We start from the raw sequence: 8,662 nt of genomic DNA on the forward strand, positions 1-8,662 counted from the left end.
TTACTGTAAGATTAATAATTACCTGAACTATTACTGTAATATTACCATAATTACCTGAACTATACTATAATATTACCATAATTACCTGAACTATTACTATAATATTACCATAATTACCTGAACTATTACTATAATATTACCATAATTACCTGAACTATTACTATAATATTACCATAATTACCTGAACTATTACTATAATATTACCATAATTACCTGAACTATTACTATAATATTACCATAATTACCTGAACTATTACTATAATATTACCATAATTACCTGAACTATTACTATAATATTACCATAATTACCTGAACTATTACTATAATATTACCATAATTACCTGAACTATTACTATAATATTACCATAATTACCTGAACTATTACTATAATATTACCATAATTACCTGAACTCTTACTATAATATTACCATAATTACCTGAACTATTACTATAATATTACCATAATTACCTGAACTATTACTATAATATTACCATAATTACCTGAACTATTACTATAATATTACCATAATTACCTGAACTTTACTATAATATTACCATAATTACCTGAACTCTTACTATAATATTACCATAATTACCTGAACTATTACTATAATATTACCATAATTACCTGAACTATTACTATAATATTACCATAATTACCTGAACTATTACTATAATATTACCATAATTACCTGAACTTACTATAATATTACCATAATTACCTGAACTATTACTATAATATTACCATAATTACCTGAACTATTACTAATATTACCATAATTACCTGAACTATTACTATAATATTACCATAATTACCTGAACTATTACTAATATTACCATAATTACCTGAACTATTACTAGTAATATTACCATAATTACCTGAACTATTACTGTAATATTACCATAATTACCTGAACTATTACTGTAATATTACCATAATTACCTGAACTATTACTATAATATTACCATAATTACCTGAACTATTACTATAATATTACCATAATTACCTGAAACTATTACTATAATATTACCATAATTACCTAAACTATTACTAGTAATATTACCATAATTACCTGAACTATTACTGTAATATTACCATAATTACCTGAACTATTACTATAATATTACCATAATTACCTGAACTATTACTATAATATTACCATAATTACCTGAATTACTATAATTACACAAATTACCAATTACCTGAACTATTACTATAATATTACCATAATTACCTGAACTATTACTATAATATTACCATAATTACCTGAACTATTACTATAATATTACCATAATTACCTGAACTATTACTATAATATTACCATAATTACCTGAACTATTACTAATATTACCATAATTACCTGAACTATTACTGTAATATTACCATAATTACTGAACTTACTGTAATATTACCATAATTACCTGAACTATTACTGTAAATTACTGAACTACTATAATATTACCATAATTACCTGAACTATTACTGTAATATTACCATAATTACCTGAACTATTACTATAATATTACCATAATTACCTGAACTATTACTATAATATTACCATAATTACCTGAACTATTACTATAATATTACCATAATTACCTGAACTATTACTATAATATTACCATAATTACCTGACTAACTAAATTACCATGTAATATTACCATAATTACCTGAACTATTACTATAATATTACCATAATTACCTGAACTATTACTTAATATTACCATCATTTACCTGAAACTATTACTGTAATATTACAATAATTACCTGAACTATTACTGTAATATTACCACATAATTACCTGAACTATTACTATATATTACCATAAATTACCTGAAACTATTACTATAATATTACCATAATTACCTGAACTATTACTATAATATTACCATAATTACATGAACTATTAACTATAATACTACCATAATTACCCTGAACTATTACTATAATATTACCAAATTACCTGAACTATTACTATAATATTACCATAATTACCTGAACTATTACTAATAATATTACCATATTACCTGAACTATTACTATAATATTACCATAATTACCTGAACTATTACTATAATATTACCATAATTACCTGAACTATTACTATAATATTACCATAATTACCTGAACTCTTAGCTATAATATTACCATAATTACCTGAAATCTTACTATAATATTACCATAAATTACCTGAACTATTACTATAATATTACCATAATTACCTGAACTATTACTATAATATTACCATAATTACCTGAACTATTACTATAATATTACCATAATTACCTGAACTATTACTATAATATTACCACAATTACCTGAACTATTACTATAATATTACCATAATTACCTGAACTTTACTATAATATTACCACAATTACCTGAACTATTACTATAATATTACCATAATTACCTGAACTATTACTATAATATTACCATAATTACCTGAACTATTACTATAATATTACCATAATTACCTGAACTATTACTATAATATTACCATAATTACCTGAACTATTACTATAATATTACCATAATTACCTGAACTATTACTATAATATTACCATAATTACCTGAATGAACTTAACCTAATTACCAACTATACTATAATACTACATAATTACCTGAACTATTACTATAATATTACCATAATTACCTGAACTATTACTATAATATTACCATAATTACCTGAACTATTACTATAATATTACCATAATTACCTGAACTTACTATAATATTACCATAATTACCTGAACTATTACTATAATATTACCATAATTACCTGAACTATTACTATAATATTACCATAATTACCTGAACTATTACTATAATATTACCATAATTACCTGAACTATTACTATAATATTACCATAATTACCTGAACTTACTATAATATTACCATAATTACCTGAACTATTACTATAATATTACCATAATTACCTGAACTATTACTATAATATTACCATAATTACCTGAACTATTACTATAATATTACCATATTACCTGAACTATTACTAGTAATATTACCATAATTACCTGAACTATTACTAGTAATATTACCATAATTACCTGAACTATTACTATAATATTACCATAATTACCTGAACTATTACTAGTAATATTACCAATAATTAACTGAACTATTAACTATTAATATTACCATAATTACCTGAACTATTACTATAATATTACCATAATTACCTGAACTATTACTATAATATTACCATAATTACCTGAACTATTACTATAATATTACCATAATTACCTGAACTATTACTATATATTACCATAATTACCTGAAACTATTACTATAATATTACCATAATTACCTGAACTATTACTATAATATTACCCATAATTACCTGAACTATTACTATAATATTACCACTAATTACCTGAACTATTACTATAATATTACCATAATTACCTGAACTATTACTATAATATTAACCATAATTACCTGAACTATTAATATATATTACCATAATTACCTGAACTATTACTATAATATTACCATAATTACCTGAACTATTACTATAATATTACCATAATTACCTGAACTATTACTATAATATTACCATAATTACCTGAACTATACTATAATATTACCACTAATTACCTGAACTATTACTATAAATATTACCACAATTACCTGAACTATTACTATATATATACCATAATTACCTGAACTATTACTATAATATTACCATAATTACCTGAACTATTACTATAATATTACCATAATTACCTGAACTATTACTGTAATATTACCATAGATTACCTGAACTATTACTGTAATATTACCATAATTACCTGAACTATTACTAGTAATATTACATAATTACCTGAAACTATTACTAGTAATATTACATATATTACCTGAAACTATTACTAGTAATATTACCATAATTACCTGAACTATTACTGTAATATACCATAATTACCTGAACTATTACTATATATTACCATAATTACCTGAACTATTACTATAATATTACCATAATTACCTGAAACTATTACTATAATATTACCATAATTACCTGAACTATTACTATAATATTACCATAATTACCTGAACTATTACTATAATATTACCATAATTACCTGAACTATTACTATACTATTACCAATAAGTACCTGAACTACTTACTATAATATTACCATAATTACCTGAACTATTACTGTAATATTACCATAATTACCTGACTCTTACTGTAATATTACCATAATTACCTGAACTCTTACTAGATATTACCAGTAATTACCTGAACTACTTACTGTAATATTACCATAATTACCTGAACTATTACTGTAATATTACCATAATTACCTGAACTATTACTGATAATATTACCATAATTACCTGAACTATTACGATAATATTACCATAATTACCTGAACTCTTACTATAATATTACCATAATTACCTGAACTATTACTATAATATTACCATAATTACCTGAACTATTACTAGTAATATTACCATAATTACCTGAACTATTACTGTAATATTACCATAATTACCTGAACTATTACTGTAATATTACCATAATTACCTGAACTATTACTGTAATATTACCATAATTACCTGAACTATTACTGTAATATTACCATAATTACCTGAACTATTACTGTAATATTACCATAATTACCTGAACTATTACTAGTAATATTACCATAATTACCTGAACTATTACTATAATATTACCATAATTACCTGAACTATTACTATAATATTACCATAATTACCTGAACTATTACTATAATATTACCATAATTACCTGAACTATTACTATAATATTACCATAATTACCTGAACTATTACTATAATATTACCATAGATTACCTGAACTATTACTATAATATTACCATAATTACCTGAACTATTACTATAATATTACCATAATTACCTGAACTATTACTATAATATTACCATAATTACCTGAACTATTACTATAATATTACCATAATTACCTGAACTATTACTAATAATATTACATAATTACCTGAACTATTACTATAATATTACCATAAATTACCTGAACTCTATATCATATTACCATAATTACCTGAAACTCTTACTATAATATTACCATAATTACCTGACTCTTACTATAATATTACCATAATTAATCTGAACTCTTACTATAATATTACCATATTACCATGAACTCTTACTATAATATTACCATAATTACCTGAACTCTTACTATAATATTACCATAATTACCTGAACTCTTACTATAATATTACCATAATTACCTGAACTATTACTGTAATATTACCATAATTACTGAACTCATTACTGTAATATTACCATAATTACCTGAACTATTACTGTAATATTAACCATAATTACCTGAACTATTACTGTAATATTACATAAATTACCTGAAACTATTACTGTAATATTACCATAATTACCTGAACTATTCTATAATATTACCATAATTACCTGAACTATTACTGATAATATTACCATAATTACCTGAACTATTACTATAATATTACCATAATTACCTGAACTATTACTATAATATTACCATAATTACCTGAACTATTACTATAATATTACCATAATTACCTGAAACTATTACTATAATATTACCATAATTACCTGAACTATTACTGATAATATTACCATAATTACCTGAACTATTACTGTAATATTACCATAATTACCTGAACTATTACTAGTAATATTACCATAATTACCTGAACTATTACTAGTAATATTACCATAATTACCTGAACTATTACTATAATATTACCATAATTACCTGAACTATTACTATAATATTACCATAATTACCTGAACTATTACTATAATATTACCATAATTACCTGAACTATTACTATAATATTACCATAATTACCTGAAACTATTACTGATAATATTACCATAATTACCTGAACTATTACTATAATATTACCATAATTACCTGAACTATTAACTGTAATATTACCATAATTACCTGAACTATTACTGTAATATTACCATAATTACCTGAACTATTACTGTAATATTACCATAATTACCTGAACTATTACTAGTAATATTACCATAATTACCTGAACTATTACTAGTAATATTACCATAATTACCTGAACTATTACTGTAATATTACCATAATTACCTGAACTATTACTATAATATTACCATAATTACCTGAACTATTACTATAATATTACCATAATTACCTGAACTATTACTATAATATTACCATAATTACCTGAACTATTACTATAATATTACCATAATTACCTGAACTATTACTGTAATATTACCATAATTACCTGAACTATTACTGTAATATTACCATAATTACCTGAACTATTACTGTAATATTACCATAATTACCTGAACTATTACTGTAATATTACCATAATTACCTGAACTATTACTGTAATATTACCATAATTACCTGAACTATTACTATAATATTACCATAATTACCTGAACTATTACTATAATATTACCATAATTACCTGAACTATTACTATAATATTACCATAATTACCTGAACTATTACTATAATATTACCATAATTACCTGAACTATTACTATAATATTACCATAATTACCTGAACTATTACTATAATATTACCATAATTACCTGAACTATTACTATAATATTACCATAATTACCTGAACTATTACTATAATATTACCATAATTACCTGAACTATTACTATAATATTACCATAATTACCTGAACTATTACTATAATATTACCATAATTACCTGAACTATTACTATAATATTACCATAATTACCTGAACTATTACTATAATATTACCATAATTACCTGAACTATTACTATAATATTACCATAATTACCTGAACTATTACTATAATATTACCATAATTACCTGAACTATTACTATAATATTACCATAATTACCTGAACTATTACTATAATATTACCATAATTACCTGAACTATTACTATAATATTACCATAATTACCTGAACTATTACTATAATATTACCATAATTACCTGAACTATTACTATAATATTACCATAATTACCTGAACTATTACTATAATATTACCATAATTACCTGAACTATTACTATAATATTACCATAATTACCTGAACTATTACTATAATATTACCATAATTACCTGAACTATTACTATAATATTACCATAATTACCTGAACTATTACTATAATATTACCATAATTACCTGAACTATTACTATAATATTACCATAATTACCTGAACTATTACTATAATATTACCATAATTACCTGAACTATTACTATAATATTACCATAATTACCTGAACTATTACTATAATATTACCATAATTACCTGAACTATTACTATAATATTACCATAATTACCTGAACTATTACTATAATATTACCATAATTACCTGAACTATTACTATAATATTACCATAATTACCTGAACTATTACTATAATATTACCATAATTACCTGAACTATTACTATAATATTACCATAATTACCTGAACTATTACTATAATATTACCATAATTACCTGAACTATTACTATAATATTACCATAATTACCTGAACTATTACTATAATATTACCATAATTACCTGAACTATTACTATAATATTACCATAATTACCTGAACTATTACTATAATATTACCATAATTACCTGAACTATTACTATAATATACCATAATTACCTGAACTATTACTATAATATTACCATAATTACCTGAACTATTACTATAATATTACCATAATTACCTGAACTATTACTATAATATTACCATAATTACCTGAACTATTACTATAATATTACCATAATTACCTGAACTATTACTATAATATTACCATAATTACCTGAACTATTACTATAATATTACCATAATTACCTGAACTATTACTATAATATTACCATAATTACCTGAACTATTACTATAATATTACCATAATTACCTGAACTATTACTATAATATTACCATAATTACCTGAACTATTACTATAATATTACCATAATTACCTGAACTATTACTATAATATTACCATAATTACCTGAACTATTACTATAATATTACCATAATTACCTGAACTATTACTATAATATTACCATAATTACCTGAACTATTACTATAATATTACCATAATTACCTGAACTATTACTATAATATTACCATAATTACCTGAACTATTACTATAATATTACCATAATTACCTGAACTATTACTATAATATTACCATAATTACCTGAACTATTACTATAATATTACCATAATTACCTGAACTATTACTATAATATTACCATAATTACCTGAACTATTACTATAATATTACCATAATTACCTGAACTATTACTATAATATTACCATAATTACCTGAACTATTACTATAATATTACCATAATTACCTGAACTATTACTATAATATTACCATAATTACCTGAACTATTACTATAATATTACCATAATTACCTGAACTATTACTATAATATTACCATAATTACCTGAACTATTACTATAATATTACCATAATTACCTGAAACTATTACTATAATATTACCATAATTACCTGAACTATTACTATAATATTACCATAATTACCTGAACTATTACTATAATATTACCATAAATTACCTGAACTATTACTATAATATTACCATAATTACCTGAACTATTACTATAATATTACCATAA

Source organism: Procambarus clarkii, chromosome 15, assembly GCF_040958095.1.
Source record: "Procambarus clarkii isolate CNS0578487 chromosome 15, FALCON_Pclarkii_2.0, whole genome shotgun sequence".
Classification (NCBI taxonomy): Eukaryota; Metazoa; Arthropoda; class Malacostraca; order Decapoda; family Cambaridae; genus Procambarus; species Procambarus clarkii.